The following is a 20,514-nucleotide window of genomic DNA, read 5'->3' on the forward strand; positions in this document are numbered from 1 at the left end:
TAGTTTCCAACCTAGATTTTACTTTTCTTTATTAATGAAACACCTTAAAAACAATGTTCACATTCTTTCGGTTAAATCATTCAACTCTTTATATTACTTTAAGCCTTTCTCTGAGTTTTATCTGTACGTTAATGGATTTCACACCACCTTTATCCATCGCTATATACATTTTCATCTACTTTTATTTTCTGCTTTTTTCACTTTTAATTGTCTTGTACACATTTTTCAATGTATCTGTAATTACCATTAATTTTTTTTTTCCTGGAAAGCAGTAACTCTCAAACATCCTTTGGTAGAATAATTCTTATATTGAAGACAATCCTGTATTGTTTGGTGGGATCCCCCCCAGCCTTGGACTGACGAACCCCTTGTGATAATTCATTGCAGCATTTCACAATCCCCTTTCCTATGCAATTAATTGTTTTCAGTGTTTGACAATTGAAACAATGCTATGGTAAGAATCTTGGCATATAATTTCTTTAAAATTCACTTGATTGGGAAAAATTCTGGGAGGTACATATTTTGGAGTGAAAACATTCTTTTGTTTGTGAGATGTGCATCCGCAGATTACTTTCTGGAAGAAACTAACCGATTTTGATTGCCATTGACAAACAACAGTTCTCTGTCTCCCCAAAGCACACCGAGCAATGAGTTTTGTCATTTGCTTTACATTCATTTAATTTATTCAGTGTGAAATGATGCCACACTGATTCAATCGGAATTTCTTTAAATTTTAGGATAGGTGGCTGGTTCATCAGATGTTTTATTTTGTTTACACTATCCCTTTTCTTTTAACATCTGTCTCTTGAGCACTGGCATTTGATTCGGTTCTAATGAATTTATATAAATCCTACAGCTATTTTAGATAATAAGCATTTGCAGATCGTTTCATTCAAATATTTTTCATCATCTTATATGATTTCTAGAAATCGAATTTTATGAATCTACTCTTTCCGTTGTTTGAATAACCAAAATTATTTCCATACATAGTTCTATCATGTTTTCTATTCTTCCTATGATAATAGGAAATAATTATTGTTTACCATTGGATGTACCCACTATTTATTATGGTAGTAGATTTGAGGTCTGGATCTAACTTAATTTTTTCTTCATTTTGATTTCCAGTTATCACCAAAGAGTTCATTGAATAATTATTACTTCTCCATTTGCTTTGTTAAAATTTATCATTTACCAAGTTCTTACATACGATAGTCTACCCCTACATCCTCTCTTGTGTTTAAATTTACTTCCGTTTTTAAACCAAAACCATGATGATTTTTATTTTCTTATTTACACTATTCTGTGTTTTCTAAATTTTTAAATAAGCACATATTTTATTTTATTTGCATTTGGTTTTTTGTAATGATGAAGCATCTTTAACAATTGTACTTACCGTTCATACATATTTATTTTTGAGCCATAACGTTGGAATATTTTTTGTCAGATTTTTATAGATATTTTTATAGGTTTAATTGAAAGCAAATCAGATACAACAATTAATAGGTGGGAAAATGCATTCTTTTTTAATATTCAGTCTCGTGATGTAGTACAGTTTCTTCCTTTACATCTCCTTTTAAAATTTAGCATTTTCTAGTTTTCTTTGTACATCCTGAGTTAGGATAATTCTGGAATACTATAGATTTTTGTTAGTGTTTTGAATGGGACCACCTCAAAGTGCTAGTTACTTGCTGGTTTTTACTAGAAATGCTGTAATGTTATGTGGATTTACCCTTTATCAGTATACTTAATGAACTTTTATTTTATTTCTAATACTTTTAGTTGGAATCCTTAATTTCCTCAGGTTCAATTTAAAATAGTAATATTTTTAAAAATTTTATAATATTGATTCTTTAGTGCATTTTTAAAGCATTGTCAGGACAACAAGAATCTCCAAAGGTATGCTAAATAATTTTAACAAAAATCCTCTTTGTTTTTCCTTGTTTTTAAATGGAATGCTTCAAAAGTTTCTCTATTACAAACTGGTAGGTTTTATCATTGTTAAAGAAGCATTTCCTATTTCTGGTTTTAAATTTTTACCAGAAAACAGCATTGAGTTTTATCAAATATTGTAATCTTTTATTAAGGCCATATAAATTTTGTTCTGAAGTTATTTAAATTGTGTATTTTATTCCTAGCTTCATTGTATTTACCTGGACACATTACTATAATAAAGCCTACCTGTTTGTGGAAAAACTACTTTAGGAACAGGGTTGTATTCTATTTACAGATATTCTCACATTTATAAGAGCTTTGTCTAGAAAGAGATTTCCTTTGTAATGTTACCAGGGGGAAGAACAGAACCATTTTTTGTCTGCTAGAATAAACTAATAAATATTTTTAAAAATTCTATGTATTGTAATTAGTTTTATTTGAAATTTTGGAAAATTTGTATTTAACTCATTATGTCTTTGTAGCAAGAAAAGCAGTTTCTTAGCTAACCTCAATTTCTTCCTTAGTTATTGGTCTATTTACATTTTCAGCCTTTTATTGTAACATTTTAAATTCTGTAACTTTGGTAAAATCATCCATTTTACTCGAATGTCCAAATGTATCACCATGGTGAATGGGCAACATATTCCCGTATAAATATCAGCCTCTTTTTAGTGTTTTTTTTTTTGTTCTGATTTCTAAAAAATTTTTCACTGAATTTACTAGTGAATTTTTTTTCCTGCCTTTTCAAAGTAAGGGATCTCAGCTTTCGTATTTCAGAGAATACTTCTTGTCTTATTTGTTTAATCATGCATGTATTTTTTTCCTGGAGGTTTGTGCTTGGTTCTTTTTCTAGAAGTATATTTCTGGTTTTTGAAATTTTTCTTTTCTTATTAATAAAGGCATTTGAAGCAGTGAAGTTTTCTCTAAACATATCTTTCCTTTAAGTTCAAGAATCTGATGGGTACTATACTTGTTTTCCATATTTTAAAATGATATGTTACTGTATTTCAAATTTCTTCCCTGACTAGGTAATAGTTGGAATCTTTGTTTCATTGGCACTTGGTCATTTTTAAAAAATTTAAAATAAAATATACACAATTTTTGCAGTGAAATCATGTATGTATTGCATATAATTTAGGGTATCTTTCCTTTATTGAAATTTCCTGTTAATTTCTTTGTGAAAGTTTGCCACATTCGATGTTTTCCCTTTAAATTCACACCCTAAAATTGCTCATTCAACCTTATTAATTGCAGTTCTGCAAATTCTTATTTCTTTTTTCCTACTTCATTTAACTGTTTTAGTGGATTAAGAATTTCTGCTACAATTTTATTTCTTCCAATTCCATCTTATAATTCTAAATTTCTTCCACATACTTTGTTGCAATGTGTTTTAGTTCATATACATTTAACACTTTTTTGTTTTCACTGATTATTTTGCCTTTGATTCTCACATAATAAACTCACTTCTATTGCATCACCCTTTTTGCTTTCTGCTTTTATATCATAATATGTTTGATTGATATTTTCTGACCCAATCAATTATTTTTATTTTTTCCACATTTATCTTTCCTTCCCTTTTAAATAGAATATTTTTGATTTTTTTTTCTTAAATACAACCTGAAACTTTTTTTTAGATATGGAGATTTAATCCATTGGCATATACACTTACAATTGTCATATTTAGACCATCATGACCATATTTTATTTTTATTTTTTGATATATTTTTTGTTATATTTCTTTTTTGTTTCTTCACTTGGGAGTTATATTTAAATTGCTTTTACCTCATTCATTTCTGAAAAGAAATAGAAAATAAATATTTGTATTTTTATAAATATACCATAGTAACTGTTAAGAATAATCCGACACTTAGGATTTTGTGCCCTTGACTTTATACCTTCCCTCTCCTCTTCTCCTTATCCCAGTTCCTCACAGCTTGTATATTTGAGATAAATCATTCTTAAGTTTTTTCTATTTTTCTGCCTCTGGTACTGATTGCTTATTGCCATAACTCTGGAAATGCTGCTTGAAAGCGAAGTGTACGGCCAAGGAGTTTATGTAGGGTTTTCTGCTATTGAACCTGGTAGATAATTTCTGAGGTTCTCCTTTTTCTTTTCTGTTCTTTCTTTTTAGGAATGCTTTAGATAGTTTTCCACTGCCTTTGGGAAACTCCCAGCCTCAGCTGCTTCACTGGATCCTAATCTAAAGCACTTTTTAAAAGCAGAAAAGCACCAGTCTTCATGATATTTTAAAGAAGAACATGAATAGAACAGGCAACATCACGTCAGTGGCTTGTATTCACCTCACAGTGGACGCTGAGAAAACGTGGTTGAATTCTCTGTTCTTGACCGAGGAATGTTCGAGTCACTAGTTGGCTGCCTTTCTGTGTGCTTGTGAGACCCCATGGTCCCTTGCTGGGAGAAGCACGGAGTTTGGAATTCAAAATTTAGCTCTGCTACTGACCGCAGCAACTTCTAAAAATTGAGGTGCTCTCAAGGTTACAGAGAGTAGTCTAAGGGGCCAATCTCTGGATCTCTGGTGATAGCTCTGTTCTCCCAGAGCCCTGTTCATTTATTTATATATCGATTGAACTAATTCTTTCTTTATTTATAGCTTCTCTGTTATATAACTGCCCCACACAGCTGAGATTCTTTTTTGGAATGAAATGTGGAATAGTTTAAATACCTATGAAATCAAGTGTATACTCAACACTGTTACAGTTTCCAGTCTGGGCTCTTCAATCGGTTCTGGAAATTCTATTTGCTTACAGTTTAAATGAGCATCTGGGGCGCTAACTTTTTCCCTAGGAGGAAGAGTATCAGCGATGGCTAACATTTATTGACCTTTTGCCACAAGCTGCCTCACTGTCAGTTTTGGAAACCATAGTTTCGATTCAGAGTGCCTTGTGATTTTTTTTTTCTTTTCTTTTATGATTTTCCTGGAGGATTGAATCTTTTTTTTTTTTTTAATTCTACACTTGATTTTCCAGTTTATCCTTTATCTTAATGGGTTTAAGATTCTGGAGTGTTGTCTCTCCCATACCCCGAGCCTGCTTCTAGTTTGTTCTAGATTGTCATGTTTAAAGCAATCACTACAATTCTGTTTTGTTTTTTAAGTTTATTTCTTTATTTTGATAGACCCAGCACATGAGTGGGGGAGGGGCAGAGATAGGGAGAGAGAATCCAAAGCAGGCTCCGCACCGTCAGTGCAGAGCCCAATGCGGGTCTCGATCTCAAGAACCGTTAGATCATGACCTGACTGGAGATGGAGTCTGAAGCTTAACCAAGTGAGCCACCCAGGCACCCCTACCTTTCTGTTTTTAAAGCTGCAACAGATTATGTGGTCATTCTCTCCCATTCTTCTTCATTTGAGAAGGAAATATCATCTATGTTCTAATTGTGATTCTTGTACTTGTTCTTTTTAGGAAGAGGGACTGCAGCTTTAATGGTTTTCTTGCTATTAATGTTGTGTATGGAATAAGGATTTTGCCTACTTTTAAAGTGTTTACTCTTCTTTGTTTTTACATAGTTCCCAAGAAGGCTCATTTCCTTCTCAAGAAGGCTCATTCACTAAAGACGTTCTAGATTTCTGATATTTTAATTGGCATCTCGGTAAGTCTTAACAGACAGGAGCTACCTTACAGAAACTCTCACTCCCTCATCGATTCAGAACATTGCTCTTTTCAAACGACTTGACTTTACCAAAAGAACCCGGGGAAAATGCAAATTACCTTGTGAAACAAAAAATATTGTCCATTACTGTAATTGGCCTTGATAACAAAACATAACTATTCTGAACTATTGGAAAAGGAGACCCACATGAGAACTTAACTTTATTCTTTGACTCCTGTGATCTCAGAGTTAAAAAGCTTTCTTCCCTTAAACATCTTTTGATTCCTACAGTTTGACCTTTTATCACTAATCACTTAAATACAAGTCTGCTTCTCAGCAACCCCTTCCATCTGGATATGTAATCCCCTCTCTTATGGAGTTTTTAGAATTCATTAATACAGGTATGTTTTCTGTGGGGGGAAAACCAATCTTTCTTTTTTAAAAATTTTTTTTTAGTGTTTATTTATTTATTTTGAGAGAGAGAGTAGGGAAGGGGCAGAGAGGGGGAGAAAGAGAGAATCCCAAACAGACTCTGTGCTGTCAGAGTGGAGCCTGATGTGGGGCTCCAACCGATGAACTTAGAGATTATGACCTGCGCCAAAACCAAGAGTACCCTTAACCCACGGAGCCACCCAGATGCCCTCAAAACAAATCTTTCTCTCTTTTTTTCAATTTTGTAAATGTTTATTCATTTTTGAGGGGGGGAGGGAGAGAGAGAGACAGAGAGAGAGAGAGAGACCATGAGAGGGAGAAGGGCAGAGAGAGAGGGAGACAGAAGCTGAAGCAGGCTCCACGCTCTGAGCTGTCAGCACAGAGGCCGACACTGAGGCTGGAACCCAAAAACAGTGAGATCATGACCTGAGCCAAAGTCGGATGCTTCACCGACTGAGCCCTCCCCCCCCAGGCGCCCCCAAAACAAATCTTTCTTAAACACAGACTAGAATGGTTTCAGCACCACCGCCTTTTGCCCCGACCCCCCACCCGTTTGCCTCTGTGTTGCTTAAACACCTTCCCAGGAGCACATCTTTGAGTAAACTGAAGATCACACGTGCCCAGCATGCAGCAGTCTCCAGGGCTTTATGTTACTGTGGGCTCTGCAGGAGCTGCCCCCAGCATCACCCCTACCCCCAAAGTGCCCACACATCTGAATAATATCTTCGTGCATCTTTCTTTCTTTAAAAAAAAAAAAGAGTTTTATTTATGTAAGTAATCTCTACACCCAAGGTGGGGCTCGAACTCATGATCCAGAGATCAAGAGTTAGATGCTCCTCTGACTGAGCCAGCCAGGCGCCCCTGTGCATTTTTCTCTTGGAAGCCTAAAATAAACCTGCAGGGGAAGGGAGGGAAAGTCAGGGCTTCTCTCATTCTTGTACACAGAAAGGAAGCTGGCCCTCTTCAGGAGAACTGTAATTGATAATTTGCAGCTGACGCACAAAACACCGCGTTAGCTTGCACGGGAAACGGGAAGCTGGATGCCACTGCTAAATATTGCTAACATTACTATTTGTATCCCTGCAATAAATAGTGTTATTACTGTAAAGCTGAGCAAGCATGACATTTCTGACTGCCTCTCCTTTTAAATGGAGAATCTATAAATAGTGCCTGGGTAGCATTTAAACATTTCAAAGCATCACGTTTTTGTTAATACAAATGTGTGATCAGAGCCATTCACTCCCATAAATATTTTCCCTCACAATCTGAGCATCAACAGCCACATGCTTTTCCCATCACCCACCGAATGTAAGACACTTGGTAAAACGCTGGGCATTCCAAGGTGAAAAGCAGGGCTCCTCGTTAAGAAGCCAGGAATGCCACAATGCACCACTTTAAACACCCCCCCTCCATATCTTTCCAAAGATTCACATGAGGAAAAAATCGGTATTTCCCAAGGCAGACAACCTTTGTGCCAAAAGGTGTTTTTTTGAAAAAGGGTTCTTTTAGTAAATAAGTTTATTGAGCATGACCACAGCCCAGCAACATTTGGGGGCTAGGCATTAAACAGGGAACAAATCAGAGGGAGTCCCAAACCTTCAGGAAACTTGCAGTTTTGTTTTAACTGAACACATAGTATGAGTTTCCTGTGGCTGTTGTAGCAAACTGCCACAAACTTAAAACAACAGAAATGTATTCTCTCAGTTCTGGAGGCCCAAAGTCTGAAACCAGTATCTCTAGGTCACAGTCAAGGTGTCCATGGGGCCACTCTCTCTCTGGAGACTCTATGGCCACTCTCTCTCTGGAGAACCTGTTCCGTGCCTCTCCCGGCTTCTGGTGACTGCTGGCTGTCCTTGACCTGTGGCCTCATCTCCCAGTCTCTGCCTCTCTGGTCACATTGCTTCCTTCTCTTCCATCTGTGTCAAATCTCCCTCAGCCTGCCTCTTTTAAGGACTCTTGTGAATGCATTTAGGAACCACCCAGATAATCTCCCATTTCAGAATCCCTAACTTAGCCGCATTTGCAAAGACCTTTGTACTAAACACACACCTTTCCGGTGATTAAGACCGGATATCTTTGGGGCCATTATTCAGCCTACCACATGTAGAAACAGCTCTGAGCAGTCCTATAGTAGCAACAGATTTTCTGCTTTGACCTTGAAACCCTTTGAGAAACCCCTGTCGCAACCCAGAGAACCCTGGTCATCAGAACCCACTGTGGAACGAAGCTTGTTGAGAGGCTGTTTGCAGAGGAGGGGAGAGCTGTCCTGGGAGGGGGTTTCACTCTGAGTTTTCCCTCCACAGTGGGATTCAGTAAACTCTCTCTAACTGACCTTGACTATATATCAGGTTTGTTGTAAAGAGAAAAGAGAGATGACAGAGTTTCCTGAACATGGAAAGGCTTCATGGTCATGACTCCTCATGCACGGCTTCCACTCTCCTTTGTCCCTGGTTCATGACAGCTTCCAGAACTTTCCTCGTCTTCCCTGAGAAAAACAGGGCAGGATGGAGGTGTTCACACACACACACACACACACACACACACACACACCTTTTTTAGAAATTAATAGAAAACAAAAGGGACACAGTCAACGGACACAAAAAGACCTAGTTGACAAAGCACTGACTCCTGGTTAGTTGACTGTCATGTGGCTCTGTCCCCAGGTCCTCACTGTCCCTTGTGATTTCCAGCAGGTAGCCTCCTGGCTCTTTCTGTTCCAGGCCAAAACTTACCTTCATTTTTCCTATTTTAAGTTTCTGACACTCTCTATAATCTTCCTATCAAGCTCTAGGTTCTGGAAAGAAGAAATCTCATTTTCTATGTTTTTAGTCATCCAACTAGGACGCAACGGGCAATGACTGTGTGCCATGCAGACAAAGTGCCTCCCCAATTTCACACCAGGTGTCCTGAACCTGGCTCCCAGACCTTCCTGCAGAAAGAAGGAAACCCTAAGTTAATTCTTTCTTCACGAGCCTGAACGAAAGGAAGGCTTCATGGAAATCCCAGCCCTCACAAGCTTTACCAGCAGGAGGATTCATCTGACAACATAAATGAGATCGGGAACTGTAGAATTTTTTAAAATAAAGCTTTGGACGTTCCATGTAGAATAGAAAGTTTCTCTGGAGTTCATCAAAGACATATTAAGAGAGAATGGGGCACCTGGGGGGCTCAGTTGGTTGAGCATCCGACGCTTGATTTTGGCTCAGGTCATGGTCTCAGAGTTGGTGGGTTCGAGCCCTGTGTCCAGCTCTGCACTGACACGTGGAACTCTGCCTCTCTCTCTCCCTCTCTCTCAAAATAAATACATAAACTTAAAGAAGTAAAAAAAATTCAAAAGAGAGAAGAAAAGGCTCCTGGGGGCGCAACAGAGGCTTCAAGGAGATTTCCATGAGAACAAATGTAAAGTGTGGTATTGTAGCTCAAAGCCTGAAGTCCGAATGTTCCAGTGACAGGTCTCAAAGGGCAATGACCCTTCCAGCATAGCTGATGTAAGGTTCTCTCTTGTGTCCAGAAGTTCCTCCTTAATGGGGGGTAAGGGGGCTTATAACTTATCATATTGATATATTATTAAGTCATTGATGCTATTATATCACTGCAATTATTCTAGGTAATCTATAACCAACAATAGGTCAATTATAAATCTCAATGATGATATTGATATATATAATAGTGATAATTTACAATATGGGTAAGCGGGGGGCACCTGGATGGTTAAGCGTCCGATTCTCGATTTCAGCCCAGGTCATGATCTTGCAGTTTGTGGGTTCGAACCCCACATCGGGCTCTGCACTGATAGTGTGGAGCCTGCTCGGGATCCTCTCTCTCCCTCTTTCTCTCTCTCTGCCCCTCCCCCACTCACTATTTCTCTCTCGAAAAGAAATAAGAATAAACTTTATTTTTAAAAATGTGGGTAAGGGGGTCCAGGCACTGTCCAGAGTTACAGCAGTGGACGTGCAGGCAGTGAACTCTGCCTTGGTGCAGCTGACATGCTAATGTGATAGGCCAATAATACGCACATAAATAAACGATATAGCATTACCTTCTCCTCCTCCAATCCCAATAAATTCTCACCCTGGATCTCCCTGAGTCAGGAGGAGTACCATGAACATGGTAGCCAGAGAGAACAGAAGATGTGTAAGAACAAGGAATAAGAATGTAGTTACATCAAAACCATCCCCGGCTGCACAGAGATTTCTGTACTACTAAGTACTTTCACTTTGTCCCAGCTCGTGGAACCCTCCAAGAGATGACTGCCATCCCTGTGTTATTAACACCATTTCATAGATAAAGGCTCAAGGCCAAAGCCTGCTCCATGAGACACAGAACCTGCACTTGAACTCGGGTCCTCTCTTAATTTGGTGCTGTCCCCACTACATTCACCCAGAAGGAAAGAGACGGCAGGATCCTGGTAGGGTTCAGAGGCTGAGCCGTTGGAAAAGGAAATTGCTGCTGCACGTAATTCATTTTCTCAGAGTGCTTTTTGCTGGAGTGGGGAGGTGGAGGTCTCATCCTATAAGCTCTGCACTCTGCCCACCTGTCTGACCTTTAGAGTAGGTACTTGGCTTGGTAAAATGAGAGCTCGGACCATGGCCACCTGCTTTGACTGTGACTCTGCTGGAGGCAGAAGAAACTCGCAGCCATTTTGGGGCTGGACAGTGGGGATTTTTACATTCATTTCTCAAGATGTCTTTGGTGGGCGGGAACAGGCAACCGCTATTGACACAGCTATGGATAATTCTCCTTGAAATGGGGACCTAGCCATTGCTTACAGGGCAACAGTCAAGGGGGTACTTAAAAAAGTTTTTTTTGGAGCCTATAGGAGATATTGACAGATAATAACAAAAGCTACCACACTTTCTCCTTCATCAATCAATCGATAACAAAAGAGTCGACGGTAATAGTCAATACAATTATTTCAGGGCACTTTCTCTACGACTGAATGATCATTGCTAAGTTTTTCATGCTGTCAGATTAAATTGGTGGGCTGATGGCCCCTGCTCTTTCTCGCCCCCCTTCTCCGTCTAGCAGACGAAATTTTGAAGAAGCATAAAGTATAAAGGGGAAAGTTAATTTTGGATTTCTGAGTCTGGCCAGGTAAATTTGGGGAAGTCCAAGCATACACCCAGTAGAAACTTCTCTACAACAGAGAGGAGCATGTGCCCTGACTTCCCCAGCCCCTCTCTTATGCCCAGGAAAGACGCCTGGGCAGATGTCCATGTGAACATGTCTGTGCTCTTGCTTAACGTAGACCAAGGGGCTTGCCTCACCCAGGTTCAGCAAAGGTCCAGGCAGCCACTGTTTCGGGAAGGCTGGGAGCTGAGGTCAGGGTCCTAGGACTTGGGAGGGACACTCAAGACGAGGATCACCAAGAACTAGGCTGGACTACTTGCTAGGGAACTGGTCTGCAATAAGAAACAATCAAATAATTACCATTTGCTCTGTAATAAACATGATACACCAGCAGAGCTATCCTGATAACGATCACATGTCTCTTCCACTCCTCCCTCCTTCTGTGCCCTTTCTTCTCCACTGCCTTTCTTTTAGAAATGTATTATCCTTGTAAAATGATACCTGCTCGCAGTGAAATATTCAAACAATGCATTAAAGCGCAAAGGAAAAAACCCAAGGTACTGAAAATGTAACCACCCAAGAGGTTACAACTGTTAACCTTTTGGTAGTGACGTGTGTGTGTGTGTGTGTGTGTGTGTGTGAGAGAGAGAGAGAGAGAGATTTCTAAGATTTTCATCAACGTAACACACTTGTGGTAAAGTGCACAAATCCTCAGCATATAGCAAACTGAACAGGCCTAAGTAACTAGTATCCCACGGGCACCCCTTCCAGCTATACCCACCCCCAAGCATGAGTGCTGCCTGATTTCCCACCTCTGAGAACACTCGGACTGATATACCTGCAGCTTTTCATTAAACCCAATCAATGATCCTGTGGCTACCATGTCCCCCTAAACTGGAATTGCAAACCCCCCCTACAACTGGAATTGGAGAAACAGCCCCCATCCCACAACACAACTGACATCTCCATCCACGCTGATTCGTTCCACAAACTCTGCCCGAGGCCCGTGTGCCCCTGAGTGCTGGCCCACAGTCTGCCTGCCTTCTGGAACCACCTGGGCAGCTTTTTAATAGTTGACGCCTGGGCTCCTGGGCTCATCGAGGTGGATTTAATTGGTCCAGGTGGGGCCTGGGCATTGGGGTGTATAGATTGTCTATCTGCCCAGGTGGTCCTAATGTGCCACCAAAGGGAAGACCTCGGCTTTAGGGCCGTTTTTCACCACACAATACACAGCAAGTAGGTCTCTGTAAGACTGTCCCAACCCACTGACCCCTTTGGCCTTTGTGAGACCAGCCAGAGAGCATCATGCTTTCATCACTGGTAAGAAGACTAGGTCTCAAAGAGGTTCTGTGCCCAGACTGCACAACAGTGGCAGGAGGTGCTATGCTGGATAGAGCCTAGGTCATGGGCACGGGCCAAGTTCTCATGGAACAGAGGCAGACCCAGCCCTGAGGAAGTGCTCCCCCATCCCCTTACCCCAAATCTTCTATCATGTCTAAGAGGCCCACCTTCTTAGGATTCACAGGTAGGAATCTGATATATGCTTGCACAGCCACAGATTCACTCAGGAGGAACAGGCAGGAGGCCGGGGGGGGGTGGGTGGGGGTTGGGGCTTGTTTTCCTCAGGAGGGCAGACACAGGTAGAGAGGGCCCTATGACTGTATTTCCTGATTTTAAAAAAAGGTTACTATTAGAATTTTCAAATATACAGTAAAAGGGAATGTATCACCTTTTTAAAAAATAATTAAGATGTTTAAGGGAAAGACATTTTTAAAAAGCACCAGAAGGATATTTCCAAACCATTAGCAATTGAAATTGAGGCTGATTCATATCCAGTTTCCCCCCTGAATTGTATCTTCCACATCTAGAATCTGCTAGAATAAAAGCTCAGTGAAGGCAAGGATTTTTGCCTGTGTAGTGCTCCAGTGCCTAGAAGAGCACTTGACACACAGTGGATGCAGCTAAATCTGTCAGCATCCAAACAAATGTATGAACTGAACATGCATGGCTTTTGGATTGGGGGAAAACTGTTATAAATGGTCATATAAAAATAGACTTATGGAGAACAGTGTCCTTCTTTTGTTCTGCCAGTGGGATGCTGGGCAAAGGATGAAATGGCAGCCAGGATTCTCTGTGGTCATGTCTAATTTTTTCCACGGTGTAAAATTAAAGAGCAGATGAGTCAAAAAAAGGAAACTGTAAGAACACTTGGAGGATAGGTGATAACCCAGAAAAAGCACCATGCATCCCAACCATTGAACCTGTTAATTTATAAACGATGTGTATTTGGAAATAGCATGCAGGTGGGTCGTGGGGGAGACTATAAAATCCAATGTCAAGGGGGCAGAGTCTGGGTCCTGTGAGCTTGTATGTCCTCCAAACTGGTGGGAAGAGGGAAGAGGTTAAAGAGCCCCCCTGGGGCTGTGACCTCATCACCACTTTTGTTTCCTCACCTGGTTGTCACCCATGGTGCTGACAGAGGGGGACCTTGCTGTTCCGTTTCCAGCAGAGAAGAAAATGTGGGCCAAGGGGCACCTGGGGGACTCAGTCGATTAAGCGTCCAACTCTTGGTTCCAGCTCAGGTCATGATCTCACAGTTCATGGGTTCGAGCCTCTCGTGGGGCTCTGCACTGACAGCACGGACCCTGCTTGGGATTCTCTCTCTCCCTCTTTCTCTGCTCCTACCCTGCTCACTCTCTGTCTCTCTCTCAAAATAAATAAACCTAAAATTTTTTTTAAAAAAGAAAAGAAAATGTGGGCCAAGGGGATGTGTATGGGAGACACCAATGACCTAGGCCCCAGAGAGTTGACCTAGACACTTGACCTAGCCTATGTTTCTCATGGAGGCAGGAGCTGGAATGGATCTCAGATGAACCCCAAGGGCCCGACATTTCTGGAAAGAGTCATTACTGCAGACTTCTGAGGTACTCTAACCTTGCTTGACTTTCTTGTATGCAGTGCTGATTTGTAGAATTCATTCTTGGAAAGTTTCTGCAAATATTCGAGAACCTAGGGAAATGGTACCCTGTGCTCTCTGAGGATATAAACATCCCCTAGTTACATCCTTGTAGGCAGACACTGAGGCAAGGGATACATCTCTCCTCTCCTGGGTGAGGCATAAGCTTGAACTTGGGCCAAAAGGGATGTGCTCAGGATCACACAGGGGAACCCCGATATTTCAGAATCCTTGCCTTGGGCTCTTATGCAACCAGATCAGCCAACACCTGGCCATGTCCAAGTGCACGTGACACCACCCACGCTCCTAGAAAGTCTTTACAAACCAAATATCTTAGGCCTCCTCAGCTTTCCCATCTTGATAGTCTTTCAGCATTTATAAAAGTCACTGCCAAACTGTAAGATGTAGTCTCCCTTCTCAGACAGCCTTGGGTTTATTGCGAATAAGAACAAAAGTACCAAAAACTAACATTTATAATATGCAAACATATTTCAAAAAAACCTTCAGATAAAATGAATCACATAGTCCTGTGATGAAAAAAATAATAATTTCTGTCCTTTTTTTAGATGAGTAGACTGGGACTGGAAATTTTCTTGGTTTGCCCAAATCTCTCCTGCCTCCAGAGCTGATCACCAGACAATTGTAGGGATCCATTCTTATCTAGGATCTTACCTACTCCTATACATAAGAGGATCTCACTAAGAGCACTGGACCGAAATCAGGGCATGGGGTAAATCGGGGTTACACTGGGAGAGTCCTATTTTCTCCTTCATAGGATTAGATTAGATCAGATGATCTTTGGATGCCCTACGTCCTAGCACATTTTTATTGCTCCATCTCAAAGGCTTCACCAGGAGGTCAAGTCCCTGGCCAGAGATCAAGCTCTTCTGGCTAGGTAGACCCCAGTGAGGGCACAGAAGAAAATGAGATCATATTAAAATAATAATAATAATAATAATAATAATAATAATGGGCACCTGGGTGGTTCAGTCGGTTGAGCCTTACACTTGATTTTGGCTCAGGTCATGATCCTAGGTCGTGGGATCAAGCCCTGTGTCAAGCTCTGCGCTGAGCCCAGAGCCTGCTTGGGATTCTCTCCCTCTCTCTGCCCCTCCCCACTCACATGCATGCTTTCTCTCTCTCAAAATAAATAAATAGACTTAAAAATAAGAAGAAGAAGATGCAAGGAGAAAATACCTTTTCAAAAAGATTTTATTTAATCTTTACACCCAACATGGGGCTCGAACTTACAACCCCAAGATCAAGTGTCACATGCTCTACTGACTGAACCAGCCAGGCACCTCGACCTTCGGTTTTTCACTTGACAAATATTTACAGGAAGATTGCCCTGTGCTGGGCATGGTTCTAAAAGCTAGGGACAGGCACACAAATAAGTAAATAAAAATAAAAATAAAATAAGAGCTAGGGACACAAAGATAATGACTGGGTCAACTTCTTCCTTCTGGTCAAAGAAGAGACTGGTAACTAGAAGCCAACCTGGGGAGGGCAGTAAGAAAAGATGGGCCAGATTCCAAGGAGTTGTCATGCTCCCAGGATGGGGGACTGGTGGTGGGGGGGAGCAGGCCAGGAAATCTTTGGAGGAGCAGAGATTTAAGCAGGACCTTGTGGGGCACCTGGGTGGCTCAGTCTGTTGAGCATCTGCCTCTTGATTTTAGCTCAGGTCATGATCTCACGGTTCATGAGTTTGAGCCCCATGTTAGACTTTGCACTGACAGTGCAGAGCCTGCTTGGGATTCTCTCTCTCTCTCTCTCTCTCTCTCTCTCTCTCTCTCTCCCCCCATCCTCTCTCAAAACAAACAAACAAACAAACATGAAAAAATCAATAGGGCCTTGTAATGGGGGTCAGGGTCCCAATCCTCTTCTACCCCTCCTCCTTCAACTTTCTCTCAGTGGTGGTAAGAAAACTTAGCCCACCACTCCGAAAATCCAGAGAATCCCCTCAGTTACAGGATGACGCAAGTCTTTCCTCCGGTAACAAATGAATGGGGAAGCTCCCTTCCTGAGAGCTTCTGTGTCTCAAAGGAGGTCCCTTCTCACCCCAGCTAGCTTACCCACCTACTTCACAGCCAAACGGTGGCATTTCCTGGTACTAACATTGAGAAAAGCGGAAGAGCTTCACTCCTAACTATTGTCATTTTCTTTTAAATGTTACCGTCAAAACGGATATATATTTTTACCATTAGGGATGGAAATAGCCTAACAGGTGTACCAAGGGTGTTATAAACAAAATGATAAATTAAGGTGCTTAGCACAGAGTTGCAAAATGTTAACATGGAATTAATTTTATAGGTGAAATGTACTTCTTGAAATATAATTCACATGCTGTAAAATTAACCCATTTAAAGTGTGCAATTCCATGGTGTTAGTATATTCACAGAGCTCGGCAACCATACACCATGATCTGATTTCAGAACATGATCATCACCCCCAAAAAGGAATCCTATGCCCCTTAGGAGTCATTCCCCACTTCTCCTTCCCCAACCCTAGTTAAACTCTAATCTCCTTTCCATCTTTATAGATTTGCCTATTCCAGACATTTTATATAAATGGAATCAGGGGCACCTAGGTGGCTTAGTCAGTTAACCATCCGACTTTGGCTCAGGTCATGATCTCACAATTCATGAGTCTGAGCCCCACATCTGGCTCTGTGCTGACAGCTCAGAGCCTGGACCCTATTTCGGAATCTGTGTCTCGCTCTCTCTCTGCCCCTCCCCACTCATGTTCTGTCTCTGTCTCTGTCTCTCTCTCAAAAGCAAATAAACATTAAAAAATAAAATAAAATAAATGGAATCATATGGTAAGTGTTCTTTTGTGAATGCCTTCTTTCATTTAGCGTAATGTTTTCAAGGCTTATCCATGTTATAGCATAGATCAGTATTTCGTTCCTTTTTAGAGCTGAATAATATTCCATTATATGGATGTACCCCGTTTTATTTATCCATTCATGAGTTCGTAAAACAGCTGAGTTTGCTTTCTTTTTTTTTTTTTATTTTTTGGTTCCTAAGAATAATACCACTATCAACATTCACGTATAAACTTTTGTGTGGATGTAGATCTCATTTCTCTCAGGTTGACGCCTATGAGTGGAATTGCTGGGTCATTTGGTAACTCTGCGGAACATTTTCAGGAACCGCCAGACTGTTTTGCAAAGTGGCAGAGTACCATTTTACACTCCCACCATCAACGTAGGATTATTTCAATTTCTCTACATCCTCACTGTCACCTGCTATTGTCTGTCTTTTTTATTATAGCCACCTAGGAGCGTATGAAGGGGCATCTCATTGTGGTTCTGATTTGCTTTTCCCCGACGGCTAATTATGTTGATCGTCTTGGCATGTACTTGTTGACCATTGCTTTATCTTCTTTTGAGAAATATTTCCTCAAATCCTTCGCCCATTTTAAAATCAGGTTATATGCCTTTTTGTAATTGAGTTATAAGAATTCTTTACGTATTCTGGATACCAGTCCCTTATCAAACACAGGATTTGCAAATCTTTTCTCCCATGTTGTTAGCTGTCTTTTAACTTTCTTAACGATGCGATTTTTTAAATAAAGGGAAAAGCAAGACTTGAACAATTCAAATGTTCTAGACCTGCCTATAATTTCCATACGGCTCTCTTGCTATTTCAGAATGATTTCTGTCTGCTGTTTTCAGGGTGCTACTATGAAAGTTAGGAAGGCTAAGATTTTTGTAAGGAAACAAAAATGTATACAAAAGGGCTAATTTGTATGCTCTCCCTGAGGTTTTACAGAGCTTTTCCTTGGCCACTTTGTTATTTCCCACTGCAAAATGTAGCCACGTTCCAGTGACAATTGTTTTCAAGGAAATCTTTTTGCAGCCTGAAAAGAAATTAAATAATGCATAATATGTTTACTATGAACACAGTGTGGAATCTTCCCATCTGTAGGATTTCGGGCTGTGGGCATAAATCAGGAGAGGGCTTCAATGGAGAGAAAGCAAGAGTGAAAACGACCAACAGAAAGCAGGCTGGAGGCCAGGAGAGAGGACTGGAGGCCTCTTACAGGGAAATCCAAAAAAACACATTCTTTGGGGAGTGACCACCGCAGGAGTCAGTCAGCAGCCTTCAGGATGGAATCCTTGATGATACAGTGTGTGTGTGTGTGTGTGTGTGTGTGTGTGCACATGTGCATGCGCACACATGAACAGAGAAAGAGAGAGAGAGGAGAGGGACAGAGGAAGAGGAGGAGGAAGATGGGGAGGAAGGGAAGGAGAAGAAAGAGGAAGTATTATTTCCCATTGAACTTTTTTTTTTTTAGTCTTTTAAAACCTCTTCAGTGAGCCCAATCTTCGTAAACATACCTGTATGCCCAATTCTTTCCAGCTCAAGGAATATAGGGGCCTGCTTGTTCTTGGAATTGTGTGTAGCATTTTTTTTTTTACAGGAGGCCTCAGCTCTGCCCTCCTACTTAAAGCTCTCTCCTGCACACGTGTGTGCATTTTATGCACCCTAGGTCCTCAGTTACTTGCAAAAGGTCCTGATCCCTCTGGAAATTAAATTCCATTCCAGTTTTTTTGAACCTCACATATTCAGTTCATGACATAGGGGCCCTCAAAATGTTAACTCTAAAACTTGGTGTGGATTGTCATGAAAAACTTGGGACTTGGTCTGAAATCCCCATTCCTTCCTAGCGGCAAGAGGAAAACACAGTTGCAAAGCCCACAGGCTCTCCATCCTCAGCTGTAAATAGGAATGGTTTGTTTTGCAGCGCTCAGGCTTCTAGGCACCAGATATTTGCCAGCATGTATACAAAATCTGCATTTCTGCCACTCACCACCCCACACTCTTCCCTTTGTATCCCGCTGATAAATGCAATTATTTGTCTATACATATCTTTTATCTCAGTGACATGGACATAAAATCCCTACTCCCCTCCCCCCCTCCCCCCAGTGTGTATGAAGAGAGAAGAAGCCTTCCTAGAAGCCACCAGCTCTGCCCGGTGCTACTATGGGCCCAAGAGTTTCCACACATCATCTTTAGGAGACAGGTGTTTTTTCAGCCTTCCAAGAGGTAAGTCATTTGCCTGAAGTCACATGTTCAGAGCTAGGATTCAAATCCAGTGGATCCTGACTCAGAAGCCTAGTAGCTTTGGGTTTTAAATTAAAAATATACCATGGGGCGTCTGGGTGGCTCAGTCAGTTGAGCGTCCGACTTTGGGTCAGGTCATGATCTCACCGTCTGTGAGTTCGAGCCTCGCGTCGGGCTCTGTGCTGACAGCTCAGAGTCTGGAGCCTGCTTGGGATTCTGTGCCTCCCTCACTGTCCCTCCCCTGCTCATGCTCGGTCTCTCTCTGCCAAAAATAAATAAACATTAAAAAAATATACTATACGATTGGCGGGGGGGGGGAGAGCAGATGATTTGTCTTTATCACCCAAACCCAGTGTATTCTTTCCCAGGAATGAGTTTGCAGTGATGTGGAAACAGATAGCCTGGGCTTCAATTCTGGCTCTGCTTCCTGCTGGCTCCGGGAGCCTGGGCAACCATTTAACCTCACTGTCCTCATCTGTAAAATGGGCATGATGATGAGGAGAACTCAAAGGGTTTTGTCAGGATCCAATCAAAAAAGCTATGAAGCATGGTACACCCTTAATTAATGTTAGCCACTATCACTAAGATTTGCATATTCAACCATAGCTGGGAAGTTGAGTTAAAGAAATACTACTTTTCTAGGAGTAAAATTGAATAAATCAATCTAAAAGCAATGACTCCCCCCCTCCTTTTAATACAACGGGTGGGCTTTCCCAGCATTCAGGTATAGAAGTAGTTCATTCAACAAATGCTTACAGGATCCCACAGCGTTGCCAAGTTCTGAACTGGTTCTGGGGATAGTGATAGAATAGTGAACCGAACAGACAGAATCCTCTACTCTTCACACCACTGAGCTCATAATCTGGTGGAAAAGACCAATTATGCAGTCAGAACCATGCTGGGGAGGGGGAACGACTCTGGACCACACAACAGAGGCAAACGCTTTATCTAAAACCAGTCTTATCTGAAGTCTTTTTTTAAGTCTCAAACTTACCCTGAAGTATGTTTTCTCTTCCATTACCTGAGACATTCTTGCTTTATGGAATGATATGTTGCATATTTTTATACCTCTCTTCAGCCAACTCATGCTATTACATGTATGCTAAAAGCCTGTATGTTTACAGACATTTCTACAAAAACCTTGTCGACAAATCCTTCTTAATGTTGGTTCGAATTACAAATGGGAAATTCAATTCAAATGTTTTTCACACATCAGGTGTTTAAGGGGTTTTAAAAAGAATATCTGAAAATGACAACTGGAATCCTTTGGGAGCAAAATGTCATCTTAATGAGAATTTAGAATATAGCAGGGGGTGGAAGATGTTAAGATTTTTTTTAAATGTTTTTTTTTTTTTTTGGTTTTTAGAGGGCTCTTAGGGAATGCAGAGGGCCCTAACTTTTCCTTGGGGGATGCCATTAGATTCTAGAAGGTGTCCTGGAACATTT

The sequence above is a fragment of the Acinonyx jubatus genome, chromosome B3 (genome assembly GCF_027475565.1).
Source record: "Acinonyx jubatus isolate Ajub_Pintada_27869175 chromosome B3, VMU_Ajub_asm_v1.0, whole genome shotgun sequence".
Lineage (NCBI taxonomy): Eukaryota > Metazoa > Chordata > Mammalia > Carnivora > Felidae > Acinonyx > Acinonyx jubatus.